Here is an 18,203-nt window from a genome sequence, read left to right as displayed (position 1 = left end):
AGATGAGATCACATGCCAGAGTCCTCTGTAAAAAGTTTTGTTTCTGGCTTTGGAATTTAAAAAAAAATCCTTTCCTCTGCAAATATTTGCTTGGCATATTTCTGATTTAGCAAAGCTTTATCGTTATTTGCAAGTTTCTAGACAAATTAATGGACAGCAGCATAGATTCTGCTCAGTTGCTAAAATGTGCCCCCCAACATTTCTTAGTGCTCAGTGCTCAGAGACATTTTAAAAAATGGACTTTGTGGCCTGTATCTGTCCAATATCTAAAATATAAATGGAGAACATTTTCATATATGAAATGTGCAATGAGAGTCAGTGTTGCATAATGGTTAGAGTTTTGGACTAGGATGCAGAAGACCCAAGTTCAAATCTTCTCTTCATCATGAAGCTTACTTGAGCCAGTCCCTCTTTCTTAGGCCACCCTGTCTCAAAGGGTTGTTGTGAGGATAAAATGGAGAAGAGAACAAAGCATGCTGCCTTAACCTTCTTAGAGGAAGGATAGGATAAAAATGTGATAGCTAGATTGCCTTTGAGCCACCTCTATATACTATGGTTGTTTGCTTCTGATAGCTGAGAATGTAGAAAAGAGGCATTTGTGATGCAAATGAGCATGCAGGACAATGTATATTTTATGTTTGTGTTACCAACTGATTGATCCAGCAAGCAAGTTTTATGCTCAATTCCATTGTTGAGTGAATTGAAGCAGGTGAGTATAGGGGGATCGCATGAGAACAAGACCATAAAATGGTTTTAACCTCCCCATCTCCAAATGTAGAGGACAACTGGGTCACATCATGGTGGGAATGCAGCAAGAAGATTTGGATTCCAGCACATTCACTAGCAGTAGCTCTCGAACTTCACTCTTCTAATATGGGCAGATGTATGGGACATGTAGGAAAAGGAGGAGCAGAAGACAGAGTAAGCATGTTGGTCTGTGCTGAGCAGAAACAATCAGCAGAAGAGTCTTGTGGCATGAACTTTAGAGAGGGGCCATCATAACTCTGGGGTGAAGCACGTACTCTGCATACAGATGATTTAATTTAATTTATTATATTTATATTCCGCCCTCCCCGCTTTCGCAGGCTCAGGGCGGATCCCAGGTCTTTGATGCTTCTGCTTGAAGGATCTCAGTGAACAGGTGCTAAGAAAGATCCTGGAGAACCAGGCTGAGGAGGCAGTGGTTTGGTTATCATTTAACAAATCATTAATTTACAGTCCAGCAGGGAATGCCATCCGACCAGTCCTGTAGAATCTGCGGCTTTGGAGAGGTTTAATCTCGGCATCTTGAAAGTAGCGACACATTACAATTTTAATAGAGCAGATAAAATACAATAGCAGTTTATTCCTCTTCAGAGCATGCAATCGCAGTAGGACTTGGAGTTCCAAAATCTGCTATTTGAGCCTTTTGGTCCCTTTTTTGAAGAGCCAACCTGCTGCTCTTGTTTTTGAATGGGGCCATTTTGCTTTGTTCAGTCTGCCTGAGATGAAGCGTGGGAGGAAGGAGATTGGGAAATGTTTATGTGCTTACAGAGACTAACAGCTTTGATGCCACTGTCTGAAAACAACAATCTGTTAAAAGACAAGCCACTCTTTTCATACAGTGGGGGGTAGTCAAGCATTAAAGCTTTGAAATCTGAGTTAATCAGCACATTTTACTGGAGGCAGTGCACAGGAACCCAAGTTACCTTGCATTTAATTTATGAAGTCAACCAGCTAATGGAACCCAAGGCACACAGAAAAGTTAATAATCCATCATTCTGGCTACTCTTGAAAGAGTCTGTTACTGCACAAAACTCTTACGTTTTCTACTTGTATTACGATATCACAATCTTTTTATGCATGTCTCTGCTTAAATATTTTGGTCCGTATGTGCCAGGGACTCTGTGGCTTGAACCAGGATCCTTATGTTATGGTGCTAGGATTTAGTTACTTGTGTATAGGGGTGTGCAAGGAAAAAACTTTCGGCTTTCTTGTTTCGGGATTACCCGAAACAAGATTCTCTACCGGCATTAGCCGAATGCCGAAACAAGAATCTCTTTCGGGATTCGGGATTCGGCATTATTTCGGCATTCTTTCGGGATTCTTTCGGGTTATTTTGCTGGGAAAATGCCTCCGTCTTTCAGGACGCCTGGAGGAGGCATTTTCCCACCAAATAAGCCCAAAATTGGTGGGGACCTTCCTCTAACCCTTCTCTAACACCCACCCAAGTTTCAGACAGATTGGACTTTGGGGGGCCATGTTATGGCCCCCCAAAGCAGGTCCCCCCATCCTCCCATAAAGGAGCATCTTCTTCATTATTTCCTATGGGGAAAAAATGAAGAAGCAGGCTTCCTTTGCCAGGGGTGGCATTTTGCATGCAAAATGCCCCCCAGCCCTCAGGGGCCCTTCTCCCACCCCTCCTCCCACCCCCCACCGAGGCTCAGCCTGCTCCCACTTGGGGGGGCCATTTCATGGCCTCCCCAAGTAGGTGCTCTAATCTCTACCACTGACAGCTGGGGGAGGCTTGTGTTGCCAGGGGTGGCATTTTGCATGCAAAATGCCCCCCAACCCTCTGGGGCCCTTCTCCCACCCCTCCTCCCACCCCCCACCAAGGCTCAGCCTGCTCCCACTTGGGGGGGCCATTTCATGGCCTCCCCAAGTAGGTGCTCTCAGCCCCTAAAGTCCACCCTTCACAGCCCCACACAAACCCAATTCCCCCCCAGCTGCCACACACAGACCCAAATCCCCCCAGTAGCCCCTCACAGACCCAAATCAACCCCCACCTGCCCCACACCCACCATAACCCCAGGAACAGGCTGGCCTGCCCTCCCCTTTTGGGAACCCCTAAACTCTCTTTCCCAGGGCAGTTCTGCACAGACAAGGGGTGCCACAATGGTGGCAGTGCCAAATCGTCCCTGGGAAAGAGCACCTGCCCTGGCACACAGACAACCACCCCCCTGACCCCCCCACCACCCGCAGAGAAGGCTGGCCAGCCTGCCCCATTGTTCCCTATGCTGGGAACCAACCTCCCATCAAAGAAGGGAACACAGACACACAATCATTAAGTTTAAAAAACCTTTATTTTCTCATTTTCAAATTACAAGTGGTCAACAAATCACAACATATTACACTTATTGTCCCTCATAGCACAACACAACACAATTAACTACACATCAGAGAATCTTAAACACATTTTTTTTTTGAAATGGACAAACAGTAAAGTTTTGAACATTACAACAGGTCACATAGTGAGCGGGCACAACAGGGCATGGAAACAGAAGATGATCATAATAACTACCAGCCTAATACAACTCTCCCTCCATAAAACGACTTAATGGGGGGGAACCACTGCAACAAAATCCCCCCCCCAACCCTCTGGGGCCCTTCTCCCACCCTTCCTCCCATCCCCCCACCAAGGCTCAGCCTGCTCCCACTTGGGGGGGCCATTTCATGGCCTCCCCAAGTAGGTGCTCTGCTCTCATCTCTACCACTGACAGCTGGGAGAGGCTTGTCTTGCCAGGGGTGGCATTTTGCATGCCAAATGCCACCCTCACCCTCAGGGGCCCTTCTCCCACCCTTCCCCCCACCCCCCACCACATGCATTCCTTGACAATCAAGAAATCTGGAGTTAAATATAATGTGCATGTAAGTCCCTCAAAGACAGAAGCAATATGACCCATTTGATTTCCACAACCTCAGACACAATTAGGGATCCGTTTCCCCTTGGTGGGGGATCCCCCACTCTCACCTATCACCCCGAAGGGGGAAAGTCAGTGAATGAGCCTTCAAGGTACGCTCCAGGGGCTGCTGCCGTGATGTCACTGATGTCATCTGGCTGCCCTGAGAGTATGCCTGTGCTTTGCAGTGGGCTGATTTGGGCCCTGCAGGCCAAAGCAGGATCCCTTGTGGCCCAAATCTGCCTGCTGTGAATTGTGCGTGCTCCCCAGCCTTGTGTGATGATCACATCACTTCCTAGAACAGACATCATCATGCCAGAGCATTGCCATTAAATGATCATGCGTGTGTGAACAGACCCTATGTATCCTGTAGGCTTCAGTGATGGTATAGTAATGTTTTCACTCACATTATAGAGAGAGAGAGAGAGAGAGAGAAGGGGGGGAGGCACTGAAGCTAGATTATTTCTTCTATTTTACTGTCCCCTTCCAAAGCCAGGGTGGCATTGGCACAATGCCCCCCTCCCCCCGGCCAGAGCCTTAGTACCAGTATGCATTGACAGGCCCATGCATCATAGTCCTTTTTGAGACCCAGCCAAGTTGTGTGCCTTTTGGAGAAAAATGTTCAAGTTGCTGGTGGGGGTATGAACAATTTTTAGATATCCACTGTAGTGCAATGGCTAGAGAGTTGGTCTAGAATCTGGCAGACTCTGATTCTGTGCCTTGTAGGCTTGATGGATGTTCTTGGCTCAGCCTAAGTAAACAATTGTGTTGTGTTTTCCAGAGGCAGTCTAGGTGATTTTGGGGCCCTGGACAAATGTTCTTGACGGGGCCCCAGAACCAGTGCCGCCCCACCACTGGCTCCTTGCCAAGGCCAAGCAATTTGGCAACCTAGGCCCCAGATAGAGTGGGCAGGAGTGCGTTGTTTCCTTCCTCCCCCCCCCTCCACCCCCTCATACAACTAAGAAGGCCATCGGTGGAGTCACTCCAATGTGAGGCATGGAGCAGCTGTCTATTGTTAGCCTGGTTGTGATGAGGGTGAAACAAATCAAGGGAGAACAGCAATGTGTAAACCACTCTAGGTTCCCATGGGGGAGAAAACCGGGGCATAAGATAAACCTTTAATTTGGTGGGGAGGGGGTATATACATTTTATGTGTATGTGTCTGTATGTTTTATGCATTCAAATCACTTGTGGTGTACTTTAGAATTATATTGAGCTCCACAGTATCCCAAAAACCTTGTCCATGTATTGCAAACCGAAGTCAATCTACCACATCTAGGGTATTCTTCTTTTCCCTACTGCCTTCAATTTTTCTTAGCATTATTGTCTTTTCTAGTGAACCTTGTCTTCTCATGATGTGACATAAGCACTATCATCAATTGATATCTTCAAGGGAGAAAGCAGGCCTGATTTGGTCTGGACATGTCTTTTTCGGAGTCCATGGTACATGTAAATTGAAACTTTCTTCCCACTTCACAGTGTGAATGCTTTTTCCTCCTATGAGCTTTGTCTAAATTTTACTGTACTGATACTGCTCATTTGGCCAAAAGGCCTGCCCTTGATCAATGCCACATTAAATACTTCATAATAAAAATATGTTTTTAGAACCATTTAAAAGTGTCCTTAAGTGCCATACGCCGATTTAAAAAACCATAAGCTAAATGTTTGGGAACACAACCAGATATGTGAATGACTGAAATGCAGCCCAATCCCACTGCTACTTAAAATCCATTTTTGATGGAGGTCTGGATTGTCTTACATTGGTGTCATTGGGCTTGGAATCAGGAACCTGGAAGCGTTCCATGGGGGCTACAACTTTCATGCCAAGGCTAAGAGGGTGGGAACGGGATCTCTCTGGGGTGGCAAACTCTGGCCTTGGAAGTTACTGGCAATTTGGGGGTGGGACTTGTGCAAAGGAAAATCTGAGTAGGGATCTCCCCCAGAATCCATGGTCCGCATTTGCCCTCTAAAGAGATTGCCCTTGGAAGCAGCCAGTTTATCTGTAGGGAACTACTCTCTCTAACCTGAACTCAAGCCCAACCAGGAGTTTGGCAGCCCTAGGAAAATTTCTGAAAAAGATGGCAAAGGAGGGCCAGCAACTGATAGAGGCATGGAAGCCCACACCAGGACAGTAGCAGGGGCCTACTTGGGCACAAGGGACAACCAGTGCTCTCATCCCCCATAGTCCACTCCTTACAGCCCCACACAAACCCAGTTCCCCCACCCCAGCTGCCACACACAGACCCAAATCCTCCACTCAGCCCCTCTCAGAACCAAAACCACCCTCAGCTGCCCCACACCGAGTACCCCAGGAACAGGCTGGCCAGCCTGCCCCATTGTTCCCTATGCTGGGAACCAACCTCCCATCAAAGAAGGGAACACAGACACACAATCATTAAGTTTAAAAAACCTTTATTTTCTCATTTTCAAATTACAAGTGGTCAACAAATCACAACATATTACACTTATTGTCCCTCATAGCACAACACAACACAATTAACTACACATCAGAGAATCTTAAACACAATTTTTTTTTTGAAATGGACAAACAGTAAAGTTTTGAACATTACAACAGGTTACATAGTGAGCGGGCACAACAGGGCATGGAAACAGAAGATGATCATAATAACTACCAGCCTAATACAACTCTCCCTCCATAAAACGACTTAATGGGGGGGAACCACTGCAACAGGGTCCAGCAGAACCTATGTCATTTCCTGTGGCTGTGCTTTCAGTTCAGACACACAAAGCTGAACTGGGCACTTCCAAGGCACTGGACAATGGTATTTCTGGAGCAGTTCTGCAGAGGTCTCCCCCCACCCCCACACCAGCCTCAGAATTTACCTGGGAACATCTGTGAGAGATCATCATTGGCCGGTGCCCATCCACCACTCTTCCCGCATCCCCCAACCATGCAAACCCAACATTAACATCAAATTTTTTTTTTTAAACATGAACTGAACATCAACTTTTAAAAAACATAAGCACAACATTTTTTTTTGGGTTTTTTTCCTTTTTTTTACATGAACGGAACATCAACTTTTAAAAAACATAAGCACAACATTTTTTTGGGTTTTTTTTCCTTTTTTTACATGAACAGAACATCAACTTTTAAAAAACATAAGCACAACATTTTTTTTTGGTTTTTTTTCCTTTTTTTTACATGAACAGAACATCAACTTTTAAAAAACATAATCACAACATTTTTTTGGGTTTTTTTTTCCTTTTTTTTACATGAACAGAACATCAACTTTTAAAAAACATAATCACAACATTTTTTTTTTGGTTTTTTTTCCTTTTTTTTACATGAACAGAACATCAACTTTCAAAAAACAGTACAACAATTCTTCTACAATTTTTTTTACAATGATTTCATCTGATAAAAACACCTAAGCAATCCCTATCTAACCTGTTTCTCCCTCCAGTAGCAATCCATGTTTCTGGGGCATTATTTTTCATAATAAATTTGGTCCCACAGGGTATGTCTCAGTGATGGGAGATGTTTTGAATACCCTGGGGGGGGGGCTTTCAAATTGCTGGGTGTTTTCCCTTTGCCACTGGTTCCTAACCACCCTCCCTCTACTGGCCGGTTTTAACTGTATATACAGGGTTTTATACAGGGGAGAGCGCGATTCCAAAGGATTGGACTCATAGAGGATGCAGGCCACAAGTTGGGCTCACCTCAGTCACTCTGGAAGTCCAGTCCTGAGAAATCGAAGAGGCGAGAGTTGACCTTCAGGAAGGTCAACTGCTCGACTCTCCATGGGAGAAGGCGAGTGCGATGTGGGCCGACAATGTCGCCCGCATGTGAAAAGACGCGCTCGCTCTCCACGCTCGTCGGAGGGCATGAGAGCAGCCGCTGCGCCTCGAGGGAGAGGTCCGGCCAGACCGACTCCTTCCTGGCCCAGTAGCTGAGCGGATCGGTGGAGAGCGACTCGCAGGGCTCCGCGAGGTAGTCCCTGACCATCGCCTCCGCCGGATCCTCTCTCACGGTCCTCACGACCCCAGAGGGGACGAGGGCCCACCGGAGCATCTCCATCTCCATCGGCACTCCGGTGGTGGCCTCGGGGGGGGCCTGCGCAGAGGGGGCGTCAGAGGGACCCGCACGGCAGGGCCCCTCTTGCGTCCCCCCTGTCGACAGGCGTCCCCTCTTGGCCTGCCTGCGCCTCACCCAAGAGCAGAGCCCGTCTCTGGCTTGGGTGAGGTTCCCGTCCCGCTCGGCGAAAGTGCCCTTTATGCGCGGGTCACACATGGTCGCCAACATGTATGACTCTTCCTTAGTGAGAGGAGTTAGCCTGGCAGCTATGCCCTGCTGCAGCCTTCTCACTAATGCGCGCACCGCTGGAACAAGGTCAGCACGGGGCGCGACCCGGTCTGCAAGGGTGGCCAGATTCCTCTGGAGCGTGTGCACCAGGGGAATGACCAGACCGAGGGTCGCCGTGTCTGACGAGACCGCCACAGTGAAGTCCTTGAAGGGCTTCAGGACCTCCACTGTCTGGGTGATGGTGAGCCAATCCTCCCGGTTGAACTCACCCACCTGACTCGCACCGCGGTGCTCGGAGAGCCACGCGTGGAGTGCGGCCTGCTGCTCCACCAAGCGCTCAAGCATGGCGCAGGTGGAGTTCCAGCGAGTGCTGACGTCAGTGATCAGAGCGTGCTCTGGCACACCTGTCCTGACCTGTGTCTGGCGCAGTTCGTGCGTGGCCTTCACGCTGCGCGAGAAGTGACCCGTGAGCCTCCGACATTTCTGGACAAGTAACTGGAGTTCACGGGTCCGGGTATCCACGGGTTCCTTCGAGGAGCCCAACCCCAGCGCATCTCTCACCACTAGGTGAAGCTTGTGAGCGGCACAGTAGACGCTCTCTCGGCTCACTAGATGCGCCGCTGCCCTCATGTTCTTGCCACCGTCCGTCACCATGCATCCCACGGTGGCGGGTCCCTGGCCTATCCACTCGTCCAACTGTCTCCTTAAGGTGGCAGCGATGTTCTCCGCCGTGTGGGACACGTCGAGCACCTCGGCATGAAGCAAGGCCTTGCAGTAGCCGGCCTGGCGGTCTCGCATCCTTCCCTGTCTAGCTGTGCTAGGCACCTCCCCCCGGCCCCCACCCAGAACCGACTCGGGTTCCCACCAGTGAGCAGTAAGCGAGAGGTACGCTTGCTGCACACTTGGGCAGGTCCAGATGTCCGATGTGAAGTGCACAGTTCTCCCGGCAACCCGGGACAGCTGTGCCTTCACATGATCCCTGGCAGCCCTGTAAAACGAGGGCACCACCGATCTGCTCAACGACGTGCGAGCAGGGACGGCGTACCAGGGAAAGCAATCTTGGAGCAGCCCTGAGAAGCCGAAGTCTTCAACTACGGAATACGGTTGCCCATCCACTGCTATCATGTTGACGATGTGGCGCGTGATGCGCCTGCTCGCCCTCCGGATCCCCTCTCTGGGCACACTAGCGCCCTGCATACCAAGCATCTCCGGGAGAGAGGCTTGGCGTCCCTTTCCTGCAGGTACCCTTGGGGGGAGAGCACCAGAGGAGCCTGCCTCCTTCTGGCTAGCTGGCGGCCGTGCGGCGCCACTCGAACCCTCCTCCCGAAGAAGCACCGCCTGGTGGTGCCTCTTCATATGGTACCTCATCCCAGACGTGGAGAGATGCCACACATCTTTGCCACGGCTGACGCGCTGCCTACAATGCAGGCACAGGGCTGCTCGGGGATCCTCCGTTGTCTGGAAGTGCTTCCAGATTTCGGAGGAAAAGGGCATCCCACGCTTCCCAGGAGAAGCGCGTTCGGGACCACCCTGCGGCACCTCCTGTGAGGTGCTCTGGCCGGACACACCGTGTCCCACTCTCGGCCGGGCAGGTGGGGATGGACGAGGCTGAAGGGGCAGAGATGTGGGCTCTTCCACCACAGTCTCTGCCTCTTCCTCCCGCGTCCTCTCCTCCTGCACAGCCGCGAGAGGCCTGCTGCTGGCCTCAGAGGAAACTGGGGTGGACCGCCCCAGGGGGGGTCTCACGGGCAGTTCCTCCAACATCCTCCGGGTTCCTGGGGTGAGCGGGAGCGCAGGGAAAGTCATGTGCTCCGCGCCCATCCCAGGAGACACCACATGCTGCCCCTCCTCCAGCAGCTGGCTCGCAACCACTGGAGGAGGAGGAGCCTCAGCAGCAGGCCCCTGCCCAGTGCCAGCCCCTGCCTCACGCACCCGGGTTGGGGGTGGCCCTCCAGCAGCTGCCTCAGGAAAGAGAGTCTTGCGAACCCTCTTCCTGTCACCAGAAGCCAGGCTGGTGAACGGCAGCAGCGCAGGGGAGGGCCTCCTCCGCTCAGATGGAGGGGCTGCCGCAGCAGTCCCCCTCCCCCTCCCCTCCTCCCCTCTAGATTTCTCCCTAGCCTTTCCCCCGGGTCCCCTCTCTGCTTTCCTCTCTGACATACTTTCCCCTCCCAAATTCAACCCTAACTAATCAGAAAAGATTTAGAAAACAAAGGTCAACTTTGTTTTCAAGACCTAACTAACCTGCTATAAATCTGTGTTTCTAGTGGCTCTGTGACTTGGAGATGAACAATCAAGTGCCTTTTTAAGCAACCCTATTTATGTCAGGGAACCTGAGCCTGCCAATCAGCTGAATTCCTCTGGAATTGAGCTGGCCCTAAACCCCAATAACAGGTGACGAAGCCTTAAACACTCACACACTAGTATGCCCGGGCCGGCCTGGCACCACCACGTGTGCCAGAGATGGGCAGTGGAACCCTAGTTATGGGGGCACTAATGGGAAGCCTATTGACAGCTATTACAAATTTTTATATATATATATATATATATATAGAATTCAAACCTAACACTCACTCACTAATGCTTTCCCTGCTGAGTCCCTATTTAGTTTTTTAAAAAAAACTAGGCTCGGTTTCCCTAATAATTATGTTGAGGGCAATTATCCACTGATCACCTACCAACTGGCCTACCTACCTAAGAGACACTATTTAGCGGGACCGATGTATCTGTGGTATGTCGGTGTGGGGTGTGGATGTGGTGTTTTGAAGATGAGCCTCCCCCCTCCCAAGCTAGCAAGAACCCACCCCCAAGGCCACCCAAATGTCAACCCGGACTCGCTCACACTAACACCAGTCCTGCAGTCCAGCGATGTTCAGGCGGTCTTGCAGCTGGTCCTCCTCTCCTCCACGATGCTGTCAAGAAAATTGGAAATGTTAGCAGAGTCAACACCACACGCCGCACACGCAACCCCAAAATTCAAGGCCCCGTTGCACAAGCCAAGTCAGCCCCCCCCCCCCCTTAAAGGCTAGGGCCAACCAGCAGCAAAACAAAACACATCCACCCAGCAGAGCTTCTGGCCTGTGCAGGCCAGAAGCTGGCACACTCATTTTTTAGTCCTGTGAAACAGCAGTTCATGCCCACCCCACACTCAAACTTGAAAAATGAAACATGAAAGAAAGCTGGCACTGCGATCAATGCTGGCCCCCCTAACCCCCAAACAATATCCTCTTGCCCAACCAGAAAATGCCCCCCCCCCCGGCCCAAGCCATAAAGACAGAGCCAAAGCATATGCTCGCAGGTAGGCACAGCAGCAGACATAAGCTCAAAAACCAAATTTAACAACAACCCTACCAGTCCACCAGTGCAGATGTCCAGCAATGTTGATCCTCCACGCAGAGATCTGCAGGCCGATGTCCACCAAGTGCAGTCCAGTCCAGAAGAGGTCCACCAACGATAAACAACCTGAATGTGAAGCAAAACAGTGAGTGCCAGGCCAGCAAACGGGAAGGGTTACCAAAGCCGGAGCAGCAGGCCTGTGTGTGGGCCGAAGGCTGGCACAGTTGATCAGGACGGAGCCTGTTGGGAATCCTTGCAAGCAGGGGACCAGACACAGAAACGCAAGCCACACCATTCCAGATTGTGGAGCACAACTGTGAGTGCCAGGCCAGCAACCAAAAAGGGTTACCTTGGCCAAAGCAGCATACCTGTGTGTGGCCCACAGGCTGGCACAGTTGATCAGGACGGAGCCTGTTGGGAATCCTTGCTAGCAGGGGACCAGACACAGAACAGCAAGCCACACCATTCCAGATTGTGAAGCACAACTGTGAGAGCCAGCCAGAAGAAAGGCTTCTGGCCTGTGTAGGCCCGAAGCTGGCACACTCTGGTTTTAATCTTCAAACAGTGGATCAAGCTTAAAGAAGGCAAGCACAACAACCAATGCTGAACCCCCCCCCCCCCACCATCAAACATTGTCTGCCCAACCTGTCCCCCAGGCCATACCTGTGTGTGGCCCACAGGCTGGCACAGTTGATCAGGACGGAGCCTGTTGGGAATCCTTGCTAGCAGGGGACCAGACACAGAAAGGCAAGCCACACCATTCCAGATTGTGAAGCACAACTGTGAGAGCCAGCCAGAAGAAAGGCTTCTGGCCTGTGTAGGCCCGAAGCTGGCACACTCTGGTTTTAATCTTCAAACAGTGGATCAAGCTTAAAGAAGGCAAGCACAACAACCAATGCTGAACCCCCCCCCCCCCACCATCAAACATTGTCTGCCCAACCTGTCCCCCAGGCCATACCTGTGTGTGGCCCACAGGCTGGCACAGTTGATCAGGACGGAGCCTGTTGGGAATCCTTGCTAGCAGGGGACCAGACACAGAAAGGCAAGCCACACCATTCCAGATTGTGAAGCACAACTGTGAGAGCCAGCCAGAAGAAAGGCTTCTGGCCTGTGTAGGCCCGAAGCTGGCACACTCTGGTTTTAATCTTCAAACAGTGGATCAAGCTTAAAGAAGGCAAGCACAACAACCAATGCTGAAACCCCCCCCCCCCCCACCATCAAAGATTGTCTGCCCAACCTGTCCCCCAGGCCATACCTGTGTGTGGCCCACAGGCTGGCACAGTTGATCAGGACGGAGCCTGTTGGGAATCCTTGCTAGCAGGGGACCAGACACAGAAAGGCAAGCCACACCATTCCAGATTGTGAAGCACAACTGTGAGAGCCAGCCAGAAGAAAGGCTTCTGGCCTGTGTAGGCCCGAAGCTGGCACACTCTGGTTTTAATCTTCAAACAGTGGATCAAGCTTAAAGAAGGCAAGCACAACAACCAATGCTGAACCCCCCCCCCCCCACCATCAAACATTGTCTGCCCAACCTGTCCCCCAGGCCATACCTGTGTGTGGCCCACAGGCTGGCACAGTTGATCAGGACGGAGCCTGTTGGGAATCCTTGCTAGCAGGGGACCAGACACAGAAAGGCAAGCCACACCATTCCAGATTGTGAAGCACAACTGTGAGAGCCAGCCAGAAGAAAGGCTTCTGGCCTGTGTAGGCCCGAAGCTGGCACACTCTGGTTTTAATCTTAAAACAGTGGATCAAGCTTAAAGAAGGCAAGCACAACAACCAATGCTGAAACCCCCCCCCCCCCACCATCAAAGATTGTCTGCCCAACCTGTCCCCCAGGCCATACCTGTGTGTGGCCCACAGGCTGGCACAGTTGATCAGGACGGAGCCTGTTGGGAATCCTTGCTAGCAGGGGACCAGACACAGAAAGGCAAGCCACACCATTCCAGATTGTGAAGCACAACTGTGAGAGCCAGCCAGAAGAAAGGCTTCTGGCCTGTGTAGGCCCGAAGCTGGCACACTCTGGTTTTAATCTTAAAACAGTGGATCAAGCTTAAAGAAGGCAAGCACAACAACCAATGCTGAAACCCCCCCCCCCCACCATCAAAGATTGTCTGCCCAACCTGTCCCCCAGGCCATACCTGTGTGTGGCCCACAGGCTGGCACAGTTGATCAGGACGGAGCCTGTTGGGAATCCTTGCTAGCAGGGGACCAGACACAGAAAGGCAAGCCACACCATTCCAGATTGTGAAGCACAACTGTGAGAGCCAGCCAGAAGAAAGGCTTCTGGCCTGTGTAGGCCCGAAGCTGGCACACTCTGGTTTTAATCTTCAAACAGTGGATCAAGCTTAAAGAAGGCAAGCACAACAACCAATGCTGAAACCCCCCCCCCCACCATCAAAGATTGTCTGCCCAACCTGTCCCCCAGGCCATACCTGTGTGTGGCCCACAGGCTGGCACAGTTGATCAGGACGGAGCCTGTTGGGAATCCTTGCTAGCAGGGGACCAGACACAGAAAGGCAAGCCACACCATTCCAGATTGTGAAGCACAACTGTGAGAGCCAGCCAGAAGAAAGGCTTCTGGCCTGTGTAGGCCCGAAGCTGGCACACTCTGGTTTTAATCTTAAAACAGTGGATCAAGCTTAAAGAAGGCAAGCACAGCAACCAATGCTGAAACCCCCCCCCCCCCACCATCAAAGATTGTCTGCCCAACCTGTCCCCCAGGCCATACCTGTGTGTGGCCCACAGGCTGGCACAGTTGATCAGGACGGAGCCTGTTGGGAATCCTTGCAAGCAGGGGACCAGACACAGAAAGGCAAGCCACACCATTCCAGATTGTGAAGCACAACTGTGAGAGCCAGCCAGAAGAAAGGCTTCTGGCCTGTGTAGGCCCAAAGCTGGCACACTCTTGTTTTAATCTTAAAACAGTGGATCAAGCTTAAAGAAGGCAAGCACAACAACCAATGCTGAACCCCCCCCCCCCACCATCAAACATTGTCTGCCCAACCTGTCCCCCAGGCCATACCTGTGTGTGGCCCACAGGCTGGCACAGTTGATCAGGACGGAGCCTGTTGGGAATCCTTGCAAGCAGGGGACCAGACACAGAAAGGCAAGCCACACCATTCCAGATTGTGAAGCACAACTGTGAGAGCCAGCCAGAAGAAAGGCTTCTGGCCTGTGTAGGCCCAAAGCTGGCACACTCTTGTTTTAATCTTAAAACAGTGGATCAAGCTTAAAGAAGGCAAGCACAACAACCAATGCTGAAACCCCCCCCACCATCAAACATTGTCTGCCCAACCTGTCCCCCAGGCCATACCTGTGTGTGGCCCACAGGCTGGCACAGTTGATCAGGACGGAGCCTGTTGGGAATCCTTGCAAGCAGGGGACCAGACACAGAAAAGCAAGCCACACCATTCCAGATTGTGGAGCACAACTGTGAGAGCCAGCCAGAAGAAAGGCTTCTGGCCTGTGTAGGCCCAAAGCTGGCACACTCTTGTTTTAATCTTAAAACAGTGGATCAAGCTTAAAGAAGGCAAGCACAACAACCAATGCTGAAACCCCCACCCCACCATTAAACATTGTCTGCCCAACCTGTCCCCCAGGCCATGCCAAGAATAAACTGCAACACCTTTTTGCAGAGGCAGGCCACAGCAGCACATTGCCCAGCATCAAAAAAATTTACAAAAATTTTAAAAAGGCCTACCAGGTGTCCTCTCAGGATGTCCAGCACAGTTGATCCTCCAGGCAGATGTCCTCCAGGCTCCAGGTGCAGTCTCTCTTCTTCTCCTCTCTCGGTCACAGCTCAGCAGCAGCAGCAACAGAAGTGTTCCAGACAGTCTTGCTCCAAATTTAAATCCCCTGCTGCAGCCTCAGCCAAAGATTTAAATCTATTGGCTGGCATGAGAATGCAGCAGTGGGATTGGTGACTCCTAAAGTCCCCAGTCCCCTGCCTTTCCCCACCCACACTCCAAGAGCCACCCTCCTCCTGCTCCCCCTCCCCTACCTGTTAGTTTTGGCGGGAATCTCTGCTGCTTTGCAAATGCAAAGTGCAATGCAATGCTTGCACCTTGCATTTGCAAGGCAAAGCAGGATTCCCTATCCTCCTTTGCAAGAGGGGTGGGGGGTGACAGAAGGAGTGAGTGATTCACTCCTTCTCCCCCCCTCCCCTCTTCTAAGAGCCTGCAGGAAGCCTTTGCTTCCAGCAGGATTTTGCTAGCCGCTTGCTAAGGCAAACGGCTAGCAAAATCAAAATGGCGATTCTCGAATGCCGAAAGAATGCCGAAAGAATCCCGAAACGTTTCGGGTTTTTCTTTCGGCAATCCCGAAACGTTTCGGCATTCCCCGAAACGTTTCGGGATTCTTGAAGAATGCCGAAACACTTTTGTTTCGGCATTCTTTCGGCATTCAGAATGCCGAAACGCACATCCCTACTTGTGTAACCCACGGTGCAGTCCTAAGCATTGTTATACTCCTCTACATCCACTGAAGTCAATTGGCTTATAATGGTATATTTTTGCTTAGGGTGGCACTGTAAGTCTTCCGTTGTAGAAGAAAATGTGTGTGTAATAATTCATCATTGCAATCAGCAGGCAGTATGAAGCCTTGGGATTAGCTAGGCATGGTATTAATATTGGGAACTTGGACTTCTACAGTACTACAGTGCTCTTCATTGACTTTTAGATTTCAGATTCCAAGCCTAGATCAAACATGGGCCATCCTGGCTGGTTCCTGACAGTATTTAGGCTTTAACTAAGCCTATCAGGTTTGTCAAAGACCAGTCTTTATATCCCAGTTACTACTTTAATTACGTACTTCATTTATACTCCATCTTTCTCCCCAGGTTTCCCAAAGCGACTTTCATTGTTCTCTCCTCCACTTTATCTTGCCAGCACCCCTGTGAAGTAGGTTAGGTTGAAAATGTGTGACTAGCCCAACATCACCTAACAGGATGGGGATTTTAACCTCGGTCTCCCAGATCCTAATCTGACACTAACTAGACCCCACTGGCTTTCTGCTACTGATAAGAAAGTATTCTGGTCATTCTGGACCAACATTTTTCAACAACCCAAAGTCTGTCGTCTATACTTTTCATAACTTGTCAGTCAGCTTTAGTCACAAACATAACTGTTATGAAACAAACTGCACCTCATTCCTTCCAGTGCCCATTTCCTGTTTTTATGCAAATGTTTTATTTTGTTATCCAGTGGTTTAGCAAAACATCCTTTAAATAACAGCAACAACAACAACAAATGTATATACTGCCCTTCTGGACAACTTAACGCCCACTCAGAGCCGTCTACAAAGTGTGTTGTTATTATCCTAACGACAATCACCATGTGAGGTGGGTGGGGCTGAGAGAGCTCTGAGAAAGCTGTGACTGACCCAAGGTCTCTCAGCTGGCTTCAAGCTGAGCAGCGGGGAATCAAACCTGGCTCTCTAGATGAGAGTCCTGCCGCTCTTCCACTACACCAAACTGGCTCCCTAATATAAATTAGATAGCCCTCCCCTAAAAAAAACCTATATTCTTGCTAGACTCCCCCACTCAATTTCCCACTTGCCCATCCATCCATATCAACCTAGTCACATGTTTTCTGTATGCTCCATCTGCTAGTGCCAGGGGAGTGCAGTGGTTAAAGTATCAGGCTAGGATCTGAGAGATCCAGATTCAAATCATGAAATGAAAGCTTGCTGGGTGACCTTGTGAGTTGGAGGAGAGGAAAATGATATGATGCTTTGGGAATAAAATTGGGTATAAATGATGTAAATAAATAAACATTTAATTCATATTAAATATTGAATTTATTTAATTCAAGTTATGTACATATTACAACATGTATTGATATTAAAGAGGAACCAAAAAGGGTAAAAAGAGAGACTATCTCAATTGCACACAATTTCAGTTTGTTTTCACCAACACATTCAAGGTATGAGGACTGTATATGACACATAGTTTCAATTGTCATATTTCTTTAAAAAAGAAAATAAACCTCCCATTTCTGAGCTGCTGAACAGCCAATATCATCTGGACAGTCCTGCATCTCAAATGGAGGTGATGCTTTCCAATAATAAATGTTTTAAATTAAAAATAAATATAAATATCTAATGATGTGTAAAAGCTGTGTGGACTAGCCAGGCTGCCCCTTAATCAGATAAAACCCAGATATATTAGTATATCTTTTTTGAACTTTCTTAGACTGAGTTCTTTTATTTTACGACTACTTTTTTAGTTTTAATTTTAGGCTGCTATTGTACTGATTTTATTGAGAGCTATTGTTTATTCATTGTCTATAGCAGCTTTTTAAAAATTGTAATGCCAACTTGGGAAGGTTAGAATAAAATGGCATTGCTACATCATATCCTGACCTCATACGTCTCCCACATACATCTTACCCCAGTCTACTTGACCTGAAAGGGTGATTTATAGATGAATTAAGCACAAGCAGTCACCGTCATTCTTTGAACAAGGAATTCTGTTGGTGGGGAAGGAGAGGAGGTCTAGTCTCCTTATTCCATGCCAAACTCATAAGACCTTGGATTTGGCATGGAATAAGGAGACTCAAACTACAAGTGACGTCTTACACAGGTTGGACACTAGTCGGCTTCCCTCAAGTTTTGATGGGAAATGTAGGCATCCTGGTCTTGCAGCTGTAATGGAGAGCCAAGCTGTAAAACCAGGGTGCCTACATTCCCCATCAAAACTTAAGGGAAGCTGACAAGTGTCCAACCTGTGTAAGTCGTCACTTGTAGTTTGGCTCTAAGCCTCCTCTCCTTACAGGCGTTTGTAATTTGGGGACTATCCTCCAATTAAACTACAGCATGACCACCAACCATGATTCAGTGCACCACTGTTTGATAAACAGCCTAAATATGAAGCGAGCAGCTTGGATTGAATGAATTGTCCCAAAGGTAATTTAAGTTCTCATAGGCTGCAGCAGCACATACACTTT

The 18,203-nt window shown here is 49.5% G+C and overlaps 1 protein-coding gene across 1 annotated transcript in view; it reads left to right on the top strand.

The window, feature by feature from the left end:
• The window catches only part of CUBN (cubilin), a 201,053-nt gene that overhangs the window by 10,649 nt on the left and 172,201 nt on the right, over window positions 1-18,203 (top strand). The gene's annotated exons all lie outside the window — the stretch shown is intronic.

Source organism: Eublepharis macularius, chromosome 11, assembly GCF_028583425.1.
Source record: "Eublepharis macularius isolate TG4126 chromosome 11, MPM_Emac_v1.0, whole genome shotgun sequence".
NCBI lineage: Eukaryota > Metazoa > Chordata > Lepidosauria > Squamata > Eublepharidae > Eublepharis > Eublepharis macularius.
This window is presented reverse-complemented; position numbering and strand designations above follow the sequence as displayed.